This window comes from Chaetodon trifascialis, chromosome 22, assembly GCF_039877785.1.
Source record: "Chaetodon trifascialis isolate fChaTrf1 chromosome 22, fChaTrf1.hap1, whole genome shotgun sequence".
NCBI lineage: Eukaryota > Metazoa > Chordata > Actinopteri > Chaetodontiformes > Chaetodontidae > Chaetodon > Chaetodon trifascialis.
The window spans coordinates 7,210,474-7,232,295 of record NC_092077.1 but is presented as its reverse complement, the minus strand read 5'-3'; the positions used below and the strand labels follow the sequence as shown (position 1 = coordinate 7,232,295).

The following is a 21,822-nucleotide window of genomic DNA, read 5'->3' as shown; positions in this document are numbered from 1 at the left end:
GTTCATACAGCTTTTTTTAGTCAAGTACTCAGGTGAGTACCATGAGATTGGTACTCTACACACACATGAATGCAGTCTTCCTCACTGTCCTCCTTGGTGTTTCTCTCACCTCAGCTCTCTGCATGGTAGATGATGAAGATGTACCCCCCCAACCCAGGTAAAGTCTCAGATAAGCTGTCCACGTCCCATAAAGTGGAAATGCAGACATTGCAACTAGGGCTGGGCGATAAAATGATAACAATATGTCTCGCGATAGACACGTAATCAAGATCAATAAAAAATGTGTTCGATAAAACATTTGATAACTTTTTTCTTCGTTGGAAGAAACAGTTGCGAAGCAAGTTTGTTTGCATGAACAAAGGCACTCACTCTCAGGTAACCAAGCAACATAGGGAGTAATCACTGATCAGTGGGAGTGACACGCTAACACGCCAATCACGTAACAGTATCAAGTTCGGTTGCACCATATCGTTGTCTCGTGTTTGATGCTTCGCGAGGACTGAGATGAGAAATAGAACGAGAAAGCACTGCAGCGAGCGAAGAAACTCTCGATAAAACTGGGAAAGTCAGCTTGCCAGTATGGAGTTTTTTTGGATTTTATAAGTCGGACCGTAGTCAGGCCAATGTGGTCTGTAACTTATGCAAGACTATCGTCCCCACCAAGACAGGTAATACCACAAACTTGTTTAACCACCTTAGCTGCGCTCACCCTTTGGAGCGCAGCCGTATTCGCCAACGTTCAACATCTGCAACCGCAGCACCACCGCACAAGCAGCAGACCACCATGCAGAGGTATCTGCTTCAGTGCCTGATGACAAATCATCTAAAAGGCACAAAGATATAACGGAGGCAGTGGCATGTCAAAGACAGCGGAGGCAGTGGCATATCATATAGCTAAGACATGTTTCCGCTGAGCACTGTGGAGAAGCCAGGTTATAAAAATCTCTTACGCATGCTTTTTTTTTTTTTTTTTTAACAAACTTGCAAAAAAAATATAATTGAATAGTTCATGTATGATTAGAGTAAGAAGAGTGACTAAAGTTATTCATATGTCTAGGCTGGTTCAGTCAATCTTATTGTACTGTCTACCATGTTTGTTTTTTTGTATGTTACAGATGTCAGGTCTTCCTCAGTTTCTGCTATGTTTCCAAAACACTGCACATATCTGAAAACATTTTATTCACCAGAAGGTGAATCAGCTTGTGAACTTCCTGCACTAAACCTGCAGAAAAAAAGTTCTCAGGTCTCTCTCTGTTCACATTTTTACACTGTTATTTACATTTATTATTTGAGTGTTTTCCATGGTTGTGTTGACATTTCCTTTCCTTTCTGCCTTGATAGCTGAGGGGATTATAATCAGAGGAAGGTTAAATTTAAAATAAAAATGTTTAAATTGAATGTATTTTTCTCTTGGAACTTATTTTAAATAGGTAATAAAAAATAACTATAATTATCGATAACGGCCGATATAAAACACTTATATCGTGATACAGTTTTCAGCCATATCGCTTAGCCCTAATTGCAACCCACATTGTGGTTGCAGAGTGCAATATCCAAAGATCCTGTCAACAGGATTCAAGCACTCTACTGCCATGTAGCGTCTGCAGTCATTAAGTACTACCCGCTGCGACATCGCTGCGTCTGCTAACTAATTTCCCGTGTGAGAGTATCTGTGTTCGGGACTGATGGACGCATTTGAGGTCATGGTTATTGATGTTTGCAATCTGGTGTATTCCAAAACTTACAGTCACTTAGAAATATTCCCGCCCTGATAACTTACACGTTGTGAAATAAAACTATACACAACAAAAGATAGCACCCACAATATGAGAAGGCAAACACACAGTCCTTGATTAAGATCTAATGTGATTTCACACTACTTGGTTTGGCGCAGAGATTTAATTTACTTCTGCCGGACTTAGAGCAATATCTGCACTGACTTGGGGGCACAGAGGCGGAAAAGGGGAGGAGAGGGTGGGAGGAGGAACAGGGTGTGTGTGTGTGGGGGAGGGGGGGGGGCTGTTATGTTGAGGTCAGATTGGGGGTGGTGGTAGATGGTTGGAGCTGAGGGGAGTCCTGTCAACAGCAGTATCTGCACAAGTGTTCAGGCCTGTGTTTATGCTGTCGCTCTGTTTGGAGAAATTAGTCATGTCCTGTTCTAGAGACCGGGAAGCAATGAGAGAGAGAGAGAGAGAGAGAGAGAGAGAGAGAGAGAGAGAGAGAGAGAGAGAGAGAGAGAGAGAGAAAGGGGAGTGTACTTGCATGTGTGTGTATGTCTTTGTGTTTGAGTCTGAGCAGCACATGATGAAGAGACTCAGTTTCTCTGCCTTTTCATGTGCTGTCGAGTTCAGGGATACACACCTACAGTACATGCATGTTTACAAACACACACTTACCTAAAGGTACAGTATGTGCTTCACACACACACATACACACACACACTCACTAACCTTGTAGTCACAAGCTAGACAACACCCAGTGGGAATTCTCTGTCTGGTGAAATCAATAAAAATGTACACTGTCACCACCACATGGGACAAGAGTATCGTGTGTGTGCATGTACAGTATTTGCATGTGCATGTGTGTGTGTGTGCCACTGGTTGATCCAGGGAAAATGGCTTTTGTTGAGTCCCCTGTGCTATGTAACATTTCAGAGTAATTACAGTGTGTGTGCTTTGTTTAGGGGATGTCTAATTATGCTGTTTGGGTTGTGCAGGGCCCTGGGGTGTCACCGTGTGTGTGTGTGTGTGTGTGTGTGTGTGTGCGTGTGCGTGTGCGTGTGCGTGCGTGCACGTGTGTGTGTAGTTGGTGAGAAGACACTAATTGTGGAGGCGGTGTTAATGGTACAACAACTGTCAGAGAGAGAAAGAGAGAAAGGTGGAGTGAGAGAAGAGAGAAAAATAAGCCTGAGTGTCTCACTTTGGTCTTTCTTCTAGTCTTTTACCACCTCTGTCAATCAGGATGTTACCTGCAGTATCACCTGATGCCACATCTCTGCCTTTATCAAAACTCCCCTTTTACACATGGCTTCTGAAACATTATTGGGTTAATCTTGCTGCTGAAGCTTTTTTTGTCACAAAGGTTCCATGTTTATTCCTTCAAGCATGGCTGCACCGTTACAGATAGAAATACAACGGTCCTGTGATGCTTGGCATCCATCCCACAAGGCTATCAGCAACACAGGACGTACAATGTATGAGGTTAGAGATTGTTTACTGCATCATGCATCTAAGTTGTCTCAGAGATGTTGCAGGAATTTCCAGCCAAAGTAGTATAGATTAGTTCACACAGTTCAAAGTCTGAAACTTTAATGATCAAGCTGTACATTTATGATTGGTTTGCAAGAAAAAATACAAAAGTATTACACTGTATTTAAGAATGTAATAATCTTGCCACTGCTAGCAATGTGGCTGCTTTTCCTTGTACTTTAGCCATGTGGAAACTGGAAACTGTATCCAAAGTAGCTAGATTGCCTCAGCAACTTTATATAACAGAATAATGCTGTCCTTTTCATAAATATAGTAAAATTGGTGAAGCATTTATGGATGATAGTGCATGTCAGAAAGACACTGAACTCGTGAATGATGTCTTTTCACCTAAATACAACCAACAAGACGCAAAATTTGATTGTATTGGGTCCATCAGTTAGCTCATTTGAAACCATTCATATTCCTAATTTTCATTTTTACCCTTCTATATAATAAAGTTTTCATAGGATGCAGGAACCTCGGTCAAGGCAGTGAAGAATAGGTCATGTAGTTGATCTATGTATCTATGAATTAAATAAAGGAGAGAAAAATGCTATTGAGAGGCTCAACACTCTAAGTGAATGTGTTGAATGGACATAAGAAACAGAGGTGGAACAGCTACTGCCTCCCGTGTTTGTGGCACTTATTGATCTTCTGTTCCAGGATAGAGTTTTCTTTCATTATACAAGAGCATGGAAGCAATGTAATGGCTGTAATAAGGAGCAGTCGTTTGGTATCAGCTGCCCACGTTAGGCCAGATTTGAACAGGCTGGTACGCAAAACAAAACTTCATCGTGTAGTAGACTAAGCAGACAAGACACTGCCGTACATTTTTGGTTTGAGAGCCTGAGAGAACAGGACATAATGGCAGTATGTTTTTCAAGTGAGTTTGCTTCTGTAACATGTTTGTGTGTTTGTTTCAAGGTCTTCACAAGGTCTCACAGCTGTGTATCTGGTGTTCCTATTGACATCCTTCAGAAATGCAATCTAGCCATTCTGTCTCACAAAGACACAACAGAAAAGGTCTCATTCTTCCTTGTTTATATAATTCTAATTACCTGGGTTGATTTAGACTTGGCAAAGAAAAGAAGTGATGTCATATTTCAAAAGGAACCCTTGGTTTGAATAGCTATTGGCCAGCTCTGAGAAGGGGTCAAGGTACTGGGATGCGTCCTTGTCCATACAACAAACAACACAATACCCTGATCTCACTGATACATAATTGCTAAGCACATTTGGTCCAGTAAGTTGCAGTTCATGATGACATCTTTGGACCCAATGTTTCATTGTCTGTATAATACGAGACCAACCTTCATTTCATATAATGCGCTCCAGGCCATTAATTTTCCCATGGAATATAATGAAGTGCGCTTTATTATTGTTAACATTATCATTTACAGAAGGCAGCATTAGGCCATAATCCATTTTACATGAATGCAGGAGTAAATGAAATTGCAGCAGCGATGTTGAGGTCCACATGGATTGAATTGAGGATAGAATAGTCTATAGCACAACGCAAGTCTTTTACCATTGATGCTTTTTGAATAGTGAATTGTGTCTTTAAGAGACAATTAGAGAAAAGTAACCTAATTTCAATTTGCATTTATAGTCTTGGCCCTTATTAGACTATGCACAACACTTCAATGGCAACAGAAACTTTACGAGATGCTCCTCAAAGACATCTTTCACCACTGACCTTTAGCTTTTCCAGTGTTTAAGTGCATATGCCTATGTGCCTACTTGCATCTGTATGTTTTACATCATTATGTGGAGTCTATGAGCTGCGTGTCAACAGTGTGTGTTGAGTAATGTGATGAAGTGATGATGAAAATGGGATGAAACGGTGTGTCTGTGTGTTTGTCTCCATGTATTACTCACATTGTGGGGCTATAAATCTGTTATCGCCTTTCTACTGGGGACACAATGCAATTCCGCCTTACATAAATAATCAAATTTCAGGGTGAAGACTTGGGTTAAGCTTCGAGTTAGGCAAGTAGTGGTTATGGTTATGATTAGGGGAAGTCTACAATGAATGAATGTAAGTCATTGCAGTGTCCCCAAAAGTGATGGAACAACTGTGTGTGCGTCCGTGTGAATGGGGGAGTACTGAGCAGGACACTATATATTTATAAAAAAACAACAACAAAAAAAAAACAACCCAAAAACGATTGGACTACATTTTGACCACAGATTCCTTCTCCAATCCCCAATGCAGATTTTAAATTTTAGTGCTCAAAGAATTGAGCAACAGCTGTTGACTGCATAATGGGCAATTTGCACGGCTAGATAAGAATAGTAGTAAATGGAAAACATGTTTTTTTGGGGGGGATTTAGGTGAAGACCCTTTAAAACCAGCTGTCAGTCACTGAAGAACCTTTGCCTGTGCTCTAATACAAATGGCCTCATCAATATTTTTCTAAGGTACCAGAAGCAGAAAATGATGCCATATGCAATACTTTCATGATAAGAATTTATCAGTGTGTGCGTGTTCACCAGTGTTCTCTACACCACTGCAGTGTACTGTAGGCTAATACAATAGCTATGCAAGGTTACAGGCCTCCCAACCCGTCTCCATTGTATCCTGTCTATAATCCAATCAAATCACTCACATTTCACCCAGTCAGAAGCTTTCAATTGGCCCGCGATGGAGGTCACTGTCTGTGTTTGTGTGTTTGTGCATCAACTTCTTTTCATTTTGAGTCTGCTCATGTCCCTGTCTCTGTCTCTGTCTTCTATGCTGCTTTGTATGCACTAATTCTAGTGAGTGTGTGTCCATCCTTTCTCTGTCTGAGGTTTATTAGTTGTGTGTGACAGTGTCTTTGCAGATTGCATGCAGATGGTAAGAATTAGTCAAACAAATGCACTTATAGTCAGTAACCGGTTTATTAGGTACCTGCAATCCAGTCCTTTAATAGACTCCTACGTTTTAGCATTCATGTTCGCATTGAGAACGCATCTTTGATTTTTGTTTAAAAAAAAAAAAAAAAGTCTTTTAAATGAGATCACGTCTTGCCTCCATGTGTACATGTGCCAGCCTTTGGCGGGACAGTCCTGTGGTCCCTCCCATCTCCGTCCACTCTGTTAGGGGTCTTTATCATCCCAACAATCAGGCTTTATCCCTGGACACTCCTGGTCCCACGGTAGCTCTGGGAGCAGCAGTCCAGCGCTCCTATCCAAACCAAAACCAGACATATTTCCTGACATATGTTCACTTGTGTAACCCACTCAACCCCAACACACAAACATGCCCACACAGACAGGGGAGAGATTGTGGTGCCAAATAACACAACAGGCAGTCAAAATCTAAAGTCAAATGTGAGCAGATTATGTTAGATATTGTCTTTCTGCTTGCTTTCGCAGTTTACAAAAAAGATTAGAAGTTTTGTGGAGTTTCCGCTGTAAAGTCACTGCAAACATGAGTCTGTATCTCTGGAGGCAAAACCATTTTCAGATTTATTGTGTCGTTTCATTGTCTGCACATGTTTATTGTGTTAAATTGCTGATTTGAGTCTCACAATACACGACTTTACAGTTTGATTTTGTTTTGAAAAGACAATGCCTATGCACGATACAGGGATATCATACCTGATAGCAAATACGGGAGCATGCAATGAGAAACACAAACGGACAGCAAGAAAAAAGGCACAGCAGTCGTTAGGAAATAAGAAATTTCCACCCAAAAAAGAAAACACCCATCAAAAAGGCATCCTCAAAAAGGCATCCTTTGTTGCGACCGAATACAATGTGAATGAACAGCCACACCAGAGTACAAAAGCTGAACTGTGTTAGCATCAGTATCAGAAATTGCAGAACATGATGTGGTGTTTGATCACAAGAAGCCTTTGGCACTGCGAGATGCTGTGCACAGAGAGGAAAACTGAGAGCATTGATTTCATTGTAGAGGAGCAAGGAGTGTGTGTGATTTGGCAAATGTGTGTGCGTGAACCGTCTGGAACATAAAACTATAGAGGCCCATTCAGACCTTCCTTTCTCTCTCCTTCCATCAGGAGATAGCAGGGACATTGAACTGCAGCAACAAAAGCAGATTTCCATCAGACAGAGTTTGAGAGAGAAAGGCATTGTGTTGAAAGGGGCTTAATGGAAGCTCAGCTTAGAGCTTTATTCACACAAACTGTACTCTCGGGTCGAGAGAAACACATGTGTACACACACACACACACACACACACACACACACACACACACACACACACACACACACACACACAAGGACACACACTCACTTTTCCCATATACCCAACACTCCTTGTTCCTTTTATGCTAAAATTGGTGCTCTCGTTTCTTTTTTTAATGTATTAATGAATGATAGAAGATACTTTGTGACCAGACAGTTGCCAGGCATGGTGCTCTGAGGCAAGGCACTTATAGCATATTACATTACAGACCTGAGCTCCTTGATACCAAGCACGAATAGAAAATAATGAAGATAAAAATCAAAAGTATATTATTTTCAAGGGGATACTCTTCACTGTGCAGTTATACTATATCCATATGTTTTTGTAATATCAACCCCAACACATCTGTGATAATGTATTGAAAAGTAGGGCATTGTGTGCCTCCCAGATTGCATTGTGAATTCCACTCATGCAAGCATTTTATCGGCCTCTGCTGTAAGTGAAGGTTTGCTCAAGTTTTGCTAGGTTAGGTAAAGATCAGATCTGTGGTTGATTGTTGGGAGTAGAATGGAGGAAGACCACAGTCTCCAGAGCTCAAAGTTACAAGCTTTGTATGAATCACTCCAACCAGCCTCCTCTATACGGGCTTGCACCGGCATTTACTGGAGAAAACAAAATCAATTCAATTTAATGGAGTCAATTCCCACCCTCTTCTCTAAGAGTTCTCACCAGCATTTGCTGGAGAAACCAACCAGATCAATTCATTTCAATGGAATCAATGCAACCAGTTCGCTCATCAAGGCAAGGTGCTTTTGTTAAGAATTGAGCTTGCAACGGCAAACCATCTTTGCATTGTTCAGAGTCAGGAATAGAGAAAGCTATCATATTATCTGTGTTGCACTATCCAGAAGTACTCATTATATGTCAAGCTTCCAGGACCAGCTATTTTCTGAGAATGCCCAAATCCCACCACCCTCACCACTGTCCACGTACACCTTCCATTGAGACAAGGGGACACAGGGGATCCTAAAAACACCACTCGGCAATCACTTGCTTTAAAATATAAGAACAACAAGGATTGGGTTAGCTACTTCCTCTTGTCAGAATCAGATACTTGGTTGAAATTCTGTCAACATCCCTGCATTATACACATAAAAACACAAAAGAGCATATAGGTTCAGCACTTAGTTTGTGTATGTATTACTTGAAAGATTTGTACACATCACGTACACATTATGCTTCAGTTGCAGCTGTGAGAGAGGCTACTGGCAAGTGAGACAACAGGTGGGTGATGATGATGATGATGATGAAAATGGATGGCAGAGATAGTATAAATGCAGTCACTGGCGGAGCACGTTCCTGCGCCTCTTGGTTCCGCTCCTGCTTGGCTGATTTGTCATGCTGGCTCATCGCTTTTCCCTCTGTGTGATACACTAAAATCCGTGAGGCATATTTTACAAAAAGCATGACTCTGACCGACGTTGCACTTCATTAAGTACGGGTAAGCCTCCTCCCATTTGGGGAGAAACTTTAAGACTTTTTGGCAGGTACTCCATCCCTCTCGTGTTCAACCATCTTCTTCCTCTTTTATTGGCGGGTGCCGTTTGAGTGCATGGCTTCTCGTCAGTGGATGTTACAGCTAATTTCCTACATACTGCCACCTGCGTTACAGGAGGAGTCGCTACGTATGCATCCTGTCAACATTACAGCTAACCTTTTTTTATTATTATTTAAGGGAAAATGTATGATGGGGAGGACAGCAGGAGAAAAGGCTAAAATACAGGACAATCCTTGGAGAAATGGGAGTGTTGACAGGTCTGGACGTATTAAGAGTTGTCTTTTGGGGATGAACTTTCCTGTTTTTTCTTGTTTCATCATGTTTCTCAGTGAAACAAAGTGTTCTACATCTGTGCCCTGCCTTCCCTGTCTTCAATACCGCTTCTTCTCCCTTCCTCAGATCAGACTTGTCCTCTTCTGTATTACATGTAAACTAGGGATGAGCGAGCAGGCCTCCCATGGATTAACCGCCGACTGACTCCAAAAGTTGCAGTCAGACTTCCTTATTATGAGACGCGTAAAACCTTCACAGCACACATACACACACACAAGAGTCCCAAGGTTTTCTGAACTAAGTGTTTACGACCGGCACTGTAGCGTTGTCCCCAAATCACATCGCCCAATATTCCCCCGGAAAAGACTACACAACGGTTGCTCCCAAATCTGATTGGTGTTATTTGTAAGTCAGCCTAAATCTCAGAGAAGCTACACACACAAATGGAACAGGGCTTACTAATCCATTTGTAAGGCAATAGGCAGGCAAACAGGCAGGGGAGAGCTTGCCAAGTGTTGTAATCACAACTAAAGATGATGAGCCCACTCCCTTCCTCTACACTCTACAGTACCGTGTGTGTCTGCGTGCGTGTGTGTGTTTCTGTGTGCGTTTTCATGTTTGTCCTACATCGCCTCCTTTACAAAACTGTGACAAGTGAGAGAGAAAATGAATCGGTATCAAGTGGATAATCTACAAAAGTACACTAGGAGCTTTTCCACCTTATGCAAGTCCCCCGCTCATTCACTGGCAGATACCACGCAATCTCCGCGAGAACAACAACAAGCCGGCGATATGAGTTTTGAAAAGGCGGTAATTGTAAGCAGGTTGGGGAATAAATTAGAATGATGACAAAATACAGAGATAAATCCAGCTTAAGAGAGATGTACGCCACTGTTTATTTGATTTCAGCTTTTCTCTCTATCCTGCTCTGTCTCCCTCCCTCATTCCTGATCTTTTTTAGTGGGGTGGAAAAATGGATTTTTGTCAGCGATTTGGCCCTGAAATAGCTTATTGTCTAAGGCAGCCACTGTGCGGGTACAACGTCAACATCACATGTGTGTGCGAACGCACTTGCCTGTTTCCATGGGGAGTAATGGCCGTGGAAGTGTGTATTGGCTTTGCTGGCACAATACGCCACTGTGCTCATTGGTTTAGGCTAGTGTGTGTGTTTACAGTGTGTGTGTATGTACTTCTATAGTCTCTCTTGTTGATATTTATAGATGGAAGAATTCTGGTATGAAGGGGGTGAGGGTGGGAGGAATGTAGGAAGCAAAGGGGGGTGGGTAAGGGAGAGGAAAAGGAGGAGGAACGAAGGGATGAAGAGAGGAGAGGATCTGTAAGCGAGAGTGAGTTAATCTGCCCTCAGCTTTTTCATTCTTTCGCTCCCTCTCACTTTTTATGTCTTTATGTGCCCGATTATCTCCTTTCAATCTGTCTTACCTCACGATTTTATGCATGGAAGCATTTGCACACCCCGTGACACACAACGCACCTAACAACACACACACTCAGCTTTCCAGGCTAATACAGGCTCTACAGTTGCTTTTATTCTAATTTTGCCTGCTAAAGTTATATCATAATGGTGGAAAGTGACTAAAAATCGGAGTGGTTTCCTAAAAAAATAGACATGTGGTAAAGACTTATAGAAAGTTGAATCAATCATCAATCTTTAACCTTTTCTACACCTGGATTAGACTTTTTCTAGCCCCACAGTAATGCACGTTTGGTCTGCATTTAGAAGACACAAACATTACCATGTCTTAGCTGTCTTTTGTTCTTCTTCGTGCTCAGGAGTGCGGAGGCTCAGTGGACGGAGGAGCTGATTACATCACACTGTTCTCTTCAGGTCACCTCATCCAGTAACTGGTAAGTGCTCCAACTGATCTCCTACTCTCCCACCGCTGTCTGCGTTGCGCACACAGACGGTTCCGTCTCCAGGTGGCTTAGTTCCACTTACAAGGTTACTTGGGCATTTATACCTGATTCTATGGAAATTAGGTTTATACAGAGAACACTATTGAAGATCATGGATAGAAGTTGGGATGTTTGTGCATTCAAACATATTGAATCTTTCCAAACATCGTCCTTGCACACCTCTTACCAACAGCCAACTGATATATTTTGACCTTTACACATCACATGTTTCTATTTTGGGAGCTTGCTCATCCAAAAACTTTGAAACTAAGAAATGAATTTGACTGGTGGGATCTGTAAATGTTGTGGCGCATCAGTGGATAACTCTCTCGTGGCATGCTCAGCTGTGATGACAGAAAGCAGTGGACAGTGCTTTACAGAGAACGAGGCCTGCAGTCAGAGGAGGGCAGCGATAGCAAACCCAGATACGAGACAAATGACCGTGAAATAGAGGCTCAGCTGACACTGTCTGCCTTCTCTTTGTGTGTTTGTGTCTGAGTCCAGACAGTGCATGTCAAGGCAGCGTCATGATCACAGATTGCGGCCTCATCACTGCACTACCGAGAAGATTTAACTGGCACTGGTAACGCTGACCACAGCCCGAGAGTGTGCGTGCCTGTGCGCGTGTTTGTGTGTGAGATATTGTGTTTGTGTCTTTGTCGCAACCCTGTCAGATCAGCCATGACTCTGCCTGCTGCGTGTGTGTGTGTCAAGCAGGGGTGACCTTTTCTGTGTGTGTGTCCCTGGGAATGTGTATGTGTGTGTGTGTGTGTGTGTGTGTGTGTGTGTGTGTCTGTGCTGCAGGCAGGGAAAGTCCCTGTCTTCATTGTGGCAGAGAGTTGGAGGGGACACCCCATTCATTTGTGTTCGGGTGAGTTTGTTTCGTTGTGGGAGTTCCCCGTCGGAGCGAGAGGGGCTGGTCCTCTGCATCACTTTCATCAGACTGTCAGAACGTCTGGGAATTCTGCGAGTGATTTCATCAGTTGTCGTCATTTGATGAATCAACAAAGCTCAGTCATCAGAAGCTTTCCCTTTTCTTAAACTTTGTTCCTATTGGCTCTGACCATCAGCCAATCATCAGTTTGCCCTGATGTAAATTTAAATTATACTGCACTTGATGCTGGATTACAAATTACCACATTGTGTCAGTGGAGAGCAGGATTGGAAAATTAGACAATGTGAACATATAAAACCAATAGCAGCAAATATTGCAATATTTTGAGATTTGTCATCTGTCTAAGAAATGTAATATTTTCCAAAATCACAAATTTGCTTTAAAATCTGTGAGGCATATGACATCCTCCATCCCTTTGACCCTCAGTTTGGCTGAGGCAAAAGTATAGCAGTGGAAATAAAATGCTTGTTATGTAGTTCCCTCACACAAGGAAAAAAGATGAAAGAGACTGAGAGAAAAGTTATTTTGCATCTCCAGAAATGTACAAAAACTGAGAAGCAATCCCAGTAAAACCATAACATACTAACTGCAACCTGCAAACTGTTCCTATAGTCATGAACATACGGAACTTTACCTCAAAATTTAAGTTAGCATTAGTATCTAAACAGTCAGCTGCACCCTCTAGTTTCATGGATTACAGGCACAGCATGGTCCCTGCTGCAGACTGTGGGTGTGTGCACACTGTCAGCAGTTGTTGTGTACATACTTGCATGTATGTGCTTATTCATAGCACATGCGGGAGCAGTTCCCCAACAGCCCTCTGTTTAGGGAGCTGTGGACAAATCTGCAGCAAGCACACGAGAAGAACACTGTAGGAGAAGAAAGCACAGCAAGTCCTCCAAATTCAGCGACAAAATAGACACATCACAACATCATTTGTCCGCGCCTTCTAAAACATTACACATCCCAAAATCCATTTTATAATGTGTCAACACTCTGGTTAATGTTTGGTTCGTTTAAGCACTGAAACAACATGGTTGGGTTTATGGAAACACGGTGGTTTGGGTTAAAATGAAAGGTTAGGGGGCCTTCATCTTCATGGTCACAATAATAAACGTGTTTATGGTTCTGGAATGTTCTTGGTCATCTTGGTTGAAAGCGGTAAACAAACAGTGGTCTCTCATATTGAAGCCTGATGTCGCTCCATAATACTGTCACCTGTCTTCTTCCTTTGCTCCCATCTTAATTCCTGAGGCCACTTCAGTCAGCTGAATGTAAAAATACATTGTCTTAGCACAGTTGTTCTTCTTGAGACAACAGCCTCATAAAGCAGAAAGGAATCTACTTTGTTAAAACTTACTTTCCTTGTTTGTTTTCTCCTCTTTTCCTGTTGAATCTCTTTATATTTCAGGTGTGTTAGTTGAAGGTGTGTGTGTTTTGAAATGTCTTTTTAGTCATCCATCAATTCATCATCATTCATCTTGCTCTCTAAATTGTACTTTTTTTGTAACTTCTATTTTCATTTTCGTACAAATCTCTGTCACTTTGGAAAATCTGCAGTCGATTATTGTTTGCCCGCCTGGTTGTGTGCCGCTGTCACTTGTGGGTCATCTGATCGCCGGCGTGTTTTTGAGGGAGGTGAAAGAGGAAACCATTGGGTCGAAGGCACCACAAACCGATGAGCCACCCATCCACAAGGAGCCGTGCGGCTGGCAGAAATCAATATGTTAGACTATGTTTTCAGCATGAGGAGAATTCGTCCTGTCAGGTTCATCATGGTGTTTCAGTGAAGAAGAGCACTTCTGTGGTAAAAGTTAATCCAGTTTGCTGTGGAGTTATTTTGATTAGTGCCCACTCACTGCGCTCATAACCTAAGCAATTGCCTATTGAGCCTTAACAGAATAAGATGAGCAAAGCAAAAAGAGCATTAATAGAATTGTAATGCAAAGTCGTAAACACAAAATAAAGACTTTATTGCATCTTCGTGCGTCGCTCTGTAGCTCTGTTTTTCGGATTTGCACCATTGAACCCAAGGCCTTGCTTTACTGTAAGTCATTTTCTTCACCTTAAGAGATGCTCTGTGAAAAGCCAAACACCCTGTAGAGAATCTTCCTGCAGTATGTATGCAGTCCTCCATACGTGGTGGTTAATTAGCTCAGTTCCATGTCTTGCTGTGTACTTCTTATGCCGAACAGATCCCCTGTCCTCTCTCTCTCTCCCAGCCCTGTCCAGAGCTGTAAGAGAGCTAATTGGCAGCTCGCTTGCCTGCCGCGACGGTGATCATGCAAATGTATTGGTGCTTACCAATAGCCGGGCCCATCAAAACATTACGTCGGCCATTACCCAGAGCTGGGGCCGGCCTAACGAACATATGCTTCCCCCCCTCCACCCGACAACCTCCCCCCAATTCCTAAACTCTTATTTATGTGTTTAATTTAATGTGCGAGGGAAGAATTTCCGAAATTAAATTTGGTTTTCGTTGGTGCCTCCAGAGAGTGGCGGCGTTATAATAACATGGTAATTTTTTACACGTCTTTATGAGAAATGAGAAAATTAATTCTTTCTGACAAGCTGTAATTATTGGGCTTGGAACAGTTGCAGCTGAACAGTTTGGGCTGTGGTAACCTGGCAGTGAGCTGAAAGAGGGAGAGAGAGAGGATGAGGGAGTATTTGGGGGGGGGGGGGGTTAGTTGCACAGCCAGAATCATATACACTCACAAAGGAAGGAGAGGAATTGGGAGGTGAATGCCAGTAATGATAGACAAGGGGAGAGGGGAAGACAAGAGGTGGTGGGAGGAGAGGAGAGGAAGACCTGAAGTGTGAGGAGGAGCTCAGGTTGGTCTGAGGTTGGAGAAGCAGAAAGAGAGGCAACTGTAGGAGAGAGAAGAGGTGGTGGGAGGTAAGGGAGAGGATAAGAAGGGATGGAGGAGAAAAAAGAGGTTGGAGAGAGAAAGAAAGAGTGAAAGGTTATGGAAGGAAATGTGAGGAGACGGGGTGGAGGACACAAAACCAGGTGGAGAAAGAGACTGAAAGGAAAAGAAGAGGAGGGTGGAGGCCGTCAGGTATATGGCTTGGTTAGAAGACATCGAAGGAAGGAGGGTGGAGGAGGAGAGGATGATTGAAAGAGATTAGTGGGGATGGAGGACTTTGAGGAGAGTGGGTTAGATGAGAGGAAAGATGGTGAGTGGAGAACAGAAGAGGAGAGAGGTGGTGGTGGGAAGTGAGTTAGATGGAGGTGGAGAAAAACACAGGAAAAAGGAGCTGAGAAGAGGGGGAAGATGGTGGGTGGACAAGAGGAGAGAGACAAAGGGTGAAGGATGTGAGGTATGAGGAGACAATGTGAGGAGTAGAAGACAGGAGGTAGCAGGAAGCCAGAGACTGATTGAAGAGGACGGGAAGAAGAGATGAGATGGGTGGAGAGGATAGGTTAAAGGAAGGAGAGCAGAGTGATGGGGGACAGGAGAGAAGCGATGGAAGGTGAGGGATGGAGGACACTGGCGTGAGGAGACAAGGTTAGGTGAGAGGAAAGGAGACAAGAGGAGAGCAGAGGTGTAATGAGGAGTCATGCCTCAGACTGTTACATCAGGCAGGAGTCCCTGTCTTCTTGTCTGATGTCATCAGAGGAGGCTCCTCCACCTACACCAGCAGCTCCTCCTGTGTCAAGGTTAAAGCACATTAATATTCACAGTCTAGAGCCAGCCTGGCCTCGCTCCAGGCCTCCTTAGGCTCCCTCTTTCTCTCACACATGCGCGCACGCATGCACACACATACACACACGCACACAGGCAAAGCACCAGCATCTGCTCACGCTTACAGAGCTTCTTCCTCTTTGCTCCATCAAGCACAGGCATGCGTTCACGCGCGCGCGCGCGCGCGCGCGCGCGCACACACACACACACACACACACACACACACACACACACACACACACACACACACACACACACACACACACACACACAGCTTCCTCTTCTTTGCCCCATCATGTGCTGAATATGGAGCGTGATATTGATATTATGCGGCCATATTGTCGTTTCTCCACAGTTATTCACTTAGACTGCAGTAAAAGCACTCTTACAGTTGTTGGGTGACTCATTTAATGACCCACTTTTGATGTGTGTGTGTGTGTGTGTGTGTACAGCCAAGTGGCCATTTGTTTTCAAAGCCTTAAAAGGAGAACCAGTGTTTCTCTTCGCCCTTCTACGCACGGCAGTGTGTGTGTGAGTCTGTGAAAGTGTTCGTGTGCACTGGGACTTGGAGGTCATGATGATAAAAGATGGTTTTGTACAAAGCATAGGCCAAGATGCACAGATGTCACGTTGTGTGTTTCTAATGTAAGTTTAAAGAAAAAAAGAAAAAAAAAACTTCACACAGTAGTTTCTCTTTTAAAATCTTGAGAAATTTTAATTCAGCTATGTATGTGCAGACATATTGGAAAGGCTATATTTGTTATAAAGCAGCCATGTGATAGCAGGGCTGTGAATATGGTGTGTGTGTGTGTGTGTGTGTGTGTGTGTGTGTGTGTGTGTGTGTGTGTGTGTGTGTGTTCTTCCAGAAACCCTTCCTGTTTATTCATTGAGCGTGTTCCATTTTGTCCTGTGCTGTTAAATGTTTCATCCTAGCAAAGGCATGATGGGACCCCCTGGGGATGAGGCATCTGCCCGCCCGGCCACATGCTGAATTATACATGACAGCGCAGGACAGTGTGTGTGACTATGTGTACAGTGTGTGTGTGTGTGAGTGAGAGAGAAAGAGAAAGAGCATGGAGGTGTCACTGAGTGAAGTGCCCACTTTGTTGCTTGATTCTATTTCATATCTGCACTGAGCTGTCTTCAGTTGCATATAGTGTGACATGCCCTCTCTGTGTGTGCAAGTGATTGTATTATATGGTATTATAAAGAAACTTCCCTTTTAAAATGGTAACAGCTGACCAGGGGAGGGGAAGTTTTGTGTTTGCAGCGCAACTGTATCTCTTGTGCTCGAACCAAAACCTGCCATCGCGTTTGTTTTCCAATATATACATTAACATATGCCAGTAATCAGAGTCTTGAAAGACCATCATGGAATGACCCGTTATTGCTGTCTATACTTGTTGTCCTCAAGCATGAAACTTTGCTTATGTAGTCAGACATTTTTGGGGATATTTTAGCTGGTTAACGTTCAGCCATGATGACAAATGTGATGATACTTTTGAAAAACACCAAAAAAACCTAAAACAAAACAAACAGGAGAACCTTGTGTCTTTTGAAAGGTTAAATAATTTGCCCTTTCTGTGTGTAGTGTGTGTGTGTGTTCCTGTGTGCAGATATGTGTGTTCTGCACCTGAGGTCTTGCTGCTGTAGCTAATGAAAGCCCCATCTCCTCATGCAAATGAGGCTGCTGTTAACCCCAATCAGAGAGGTCGCTGAGTGCGCATCAATCCCACATCTCCCTCAGTGTAACGCAGGCCACACACAATGGTTCCCACCCCTCCATAGGCCCACAGGTAATTACTGGGAGCCAGAAAGGGAGAGGGCTAGGGGAGTCAGGGTCTCAGGAAGGTGTGCGCGGCCGCCGATGCTTTTTTCATGTCATTTATGGGAAACACAGGGTTGGTTTGCATGTTGGGTCAAGTGCAAGTGCTGTCTCCTACCACACCCCTCCCTCCACAGCACACACAAACACTCACAGTGTGACAGGTAATTACAGCATGAGAGTGGCTGTGCTGTATGTAAGATTAGGAGGTCAGGCCTGCTGTCTGCTCCCCGTGGGTCTCGGAACGTCACCTCTCTGACCACGTCCACAATCAGCTCCATTAGCCGCCGTGTTTGCCCGTCTGTCCACCTGTTGTCTGTTTTTTCTTTTTTTTTTTCAACCTGTCACTTAACAGCCTTATGTTCGCCCTGTTTCCTGTCTGACAATTCCAGGCTGTACGTGCTGTTTGAACAGCAGCGCGACACGGCAATGACGTGACAGTAAAATAACCACACGTCATTACTGCCCATTTCTCCCGCTTAATACCAACCTTCACATGGCTTCACATCACCAGCTGTCAAAGTTGAGTTTAAAAGTGAGGAGCGTGTACACACTTTGTTCATTTATTCACCATTTAAAAAAAAAACCTTTCTGACAAATTGATTGTTGGCATTAAAGTTGAGCACAGTGTGAGGTGTCTGTTAATATAATGACTTATACTAAGATCTTTTGCTGCAAGATTATTATGAGTTTAAAGAAAGAATCATCCATTGGGGAAAACATCAAATGCTTCCTGGATGGCCAGGGAATTTGTACTCAAAGAGAATTTAGGCGTCCCCATGTCCTCGTGGACCAAGGTGCATAGCAAGTTATCACAACATCCAGGTTTGATTTTGGTGAGGGAACTTTGTTGCCTGTTGCTCTTTCCTTGCATTTCCTACCTGTTTCTTTTGAATACAGGCAAACCCACCCCCCCCCCAAAAAATCTTCAAAACATATATAAAATGGCTCACACTGTTTTGTTGCCCATCTTCAAATTCCCAGGAACTCAAACTGGATTTCCTGGAGCCATAGTCTGGTCTCACCAGTCCCTGACGCAGCCCCCTTTTTATTTTATTAATGCAGGGCTGCTTTAGGCCTGGGCATCCGCTAAGGAAGAATGAGTCATATGTTGTACAGATTTTAAAATCCTTTATGCTCAGTCACTCTGAACTGTAACTGAACTGTTTGTTAACAGACAGTCCAGGAAATGGCTGCACAGTAATTTTCTGTAGATATACAAAGGCTATGTCAGGGGACAACAGATAACCAATAAGTTGAGGTCTTCGACCCCAGCCCCATGTTCTGTTCCAGACTCCCCTCTTATTTGTGATCACTCTTTGCACCCTGTGATCTAAGTGTATTCTCTTACGTCTCTTACGTTTTCCTCTCCAGTTGACTCCAGGCATGATGTGTGAGTATCTACAGGTCCCTATGTCTGTACTTGTGTACATGTTTGCACATGTTTAGCTAGGCATATCACTGTGTGTGTATGCAACGAGATATGATTGCCTTCCACTGAAGAGCACTTGACCATCAAAAGAACATCAAAGCAATCTTTTCTAGTGGAGCAATAATAGTCACCTTTGCATCATCACGCGCTCAACCCTGTGAGCAATTGACGTCCTTCTGCTTAAATGTGATTGGAAGACAACAATTTTTCTGTGGTTTGAATAACAATGCCAATCCCTGTTTCCCCCTTGTCTCGCAATAAACCGGTTAAAAGCATCCAGCACACTCTGTGTGCAAACAGTTTTGAACGATTAGGTTTGCCAAGCCAAATTAAGTTCGTGGATCATCAGCCTTTGTGACCCAAGTAGCCTGAAGGTGCTTTTAACCTCTTCTTTTATAAACATGTTTCCGTGCAGAGGCATTCTGAGAGTGTTGTTGCTGTGTGACACACCGAATTCTACAGACCCATTCACTGGCAGAAAGGGAACAAATTTTACTGTTCATGGTCTTTTCTTCTTAACAAGCAGTCCATATGATATGTGGCCTAATGAATGAGACATTTGTGTATGCTTTGTAATAACAGAGGTAGCTTTATATTAGAATGACTCTTTGCCTTTTAACAGCTTGTCTGAATAGGTTTGAACACAGAACAAAAGTGACGTTTCTGAAAAAAATGCTCTAAATGTTAATGCAAGACCTTATAGTTTCTTTCAACAAGCACAGACTGTGTTGGTTATGTAATGATGTATGATTTGCGCATTCTATATATATATATATATATATATATATATATATATATATATATATATATATATATATATATATATATATATATATATATATATATATATATATATATATATTTATATATATTATGAAGTTGATCCAGCATTTTGTGGCTCTAGAGGGAGATGCATGACATCTGATGAATTACCTCGTGAGGCAGCATCGGTTGGGCCTGAAGACTACAGGTGTGAAAATGAACAAAATCTGGGGGTGTAGGGGTGTAGCTCGAGGCTAGCAGCTCGGGGCTATGTCAGCCACTACTACCATAACACACGTGAAGCTCTGACAGAACGTTTGGTGGTTGGGTTGCATTTTGGGTAATGTGGAACTAAAGTTTTTGAGAAGGAATAAGAATGTGTGGAATAAAAAGTCAATATATCTGGCTCTGTTTCATTGAGTCAGGCAGTGCTAAGTTGGTGCACTGCTCTTTGGAAAGTATGTAGAGGTTAGCTTGCTAAGATACTTAGCTTCCACTTTCCGTGTGGACTTTCCCAGTGAAATGTAGGTAATCTATCTTGCTAACTTTAACTGATTCCCACTAGACTTCACTTAACAATTATGTTGTGGCAGTACCTGCAAGTCAGCAGCAGCTCCCACACACTCAGTGTTCATTGTCAGAAAGGAGGGGATCTAGTCAGTGTTGGCAGTCTCTCTTTCCTGGATCCAGATGCCAAATGACAATGCTGTCAAACCTCCCAGCACTGAAAAGTCCTGTGATTCAAAACACAACACCGAGTCTGAGTCAGAGTCACAGAGAAAGGTAGGGAATAATCAAATCACATATGTGACTACGGCCATGTTCAGCCTCCCAAAAGATAAAATGATTGCCGTTGTGGTAACTTTCCAGAGCTGTAAAATCCTGTGTCGTGCAGTATTTTGGCATTTGAAATTCATCAATCTGCTACTGGACTTCCTGAATCATATTTCATTACTCACTGGTACCTGAGGCAACACACCCCCACCAACACAACCCTTTGTGCTGTTTTAGTTGAGAGCCGTTTTCGTTCTTAAATCTGAAGTGATATTATGAACTATAATTAGTGCCCACCCACAGATGTTTCACCAATTGAAACAGTGTCAGAACCACAAATCCACTCTCCCTGAAGAACAGCGATGTAGGGTTTACTGTCCCTGCAGGAAAATGAAATAAAATATAATTTACAGTTCAGATTTTATATCAAAAACAAATTTAAATTTCAGTTAAAATGGAAAAACGATAACCCAGCTTCTAAAATACCTAACTATCCTGTATGAATCAGCGCAAAACACATGTAGGTAAGCGTCACAAACAGAAGATGATATAGCGTCCTGTCTCTAAACGAACCACTTCCTGGTGAACTATACATTCTCCCTCCAAATCAACAGCAGTGGGTGGAGCTGGCGTAAGGCGTCGAAGCGAGAAGATGAGAAGGTGCCCATTGAGAAGAGCGAGAGAGAGCTCCTCTTCTCTGAAACGGGCCCCAGAACAGCCTGGGTGAGCTAGGCTTTCATTATCCCCCGTCCCTCTGTGATGAGGAGAAGAAAGGCGGACGTGAGAGAAAGAAAGAGAAAGAACAGAACAGAGGAGGGGAAGAAGAAAAGAAAGAGGCGTTTGATAGAGCTGTGTGGAGACCGTGTGTGAATGAGCCAGTGAAGGGCAGCCATTGTCTTGCCGCGACCTCAATTTGGTACTGTACGCTCCTCTTTTTACTGCACTGTCTCGAGCCACAATGCCTCCTTTCTCCTCCGCTCTGCTCCCTCTCTCTCTTAAAGAAATAGGGGGATTAGGGCCCACTGAGGGGAACTGCGTGTCCAGATTGCCAACTATCATGACACTTCGCTGTGCGCTGAGAAAGCAGCGGGATATTCTACACGACGTTTGTCAAATTGCTTGTTTTGCGCGTCTCACTTCATGCTCTTTCTCTTCTTTTCCCATTAACTTTTGTCCGCTGTTGTTCTCACAGGTTAGCGTAGCTGGAACTGTGTTCGAAGTGGAATGCGGTGTATTTTTGGACAAGCTAAGAAGGGAGGTGCAGGAGCTGAAAGAAAAGTGAAAAAGACAGAGAGTCACAGGGACAGAGATGGAGAGC

The 21,822-nt window shown here is 43.1% G+C and overlaps 1 protein-coding gene across 1 annotated transcript in view; it reads left to right on the top strand.

Moving 5' to 3' along the window:
* Positions 1-21,822, top strand: part of sox5 (SRY-box transcription factor 5) — a 223,638-nt gene that overhangs the window by 75,457 nt on the left and 126,359 nt on the right. Inside the window, exon 3 of the mRNA XM_070991612.1 lies at positions 11,005-11,079. The gene's annotated coding sequence lies outside the window, so the exon portion shown is untranslated. The remainder of the gene's footprint in view (positions 1-11,004; positions 11,080-21,822) is intronic.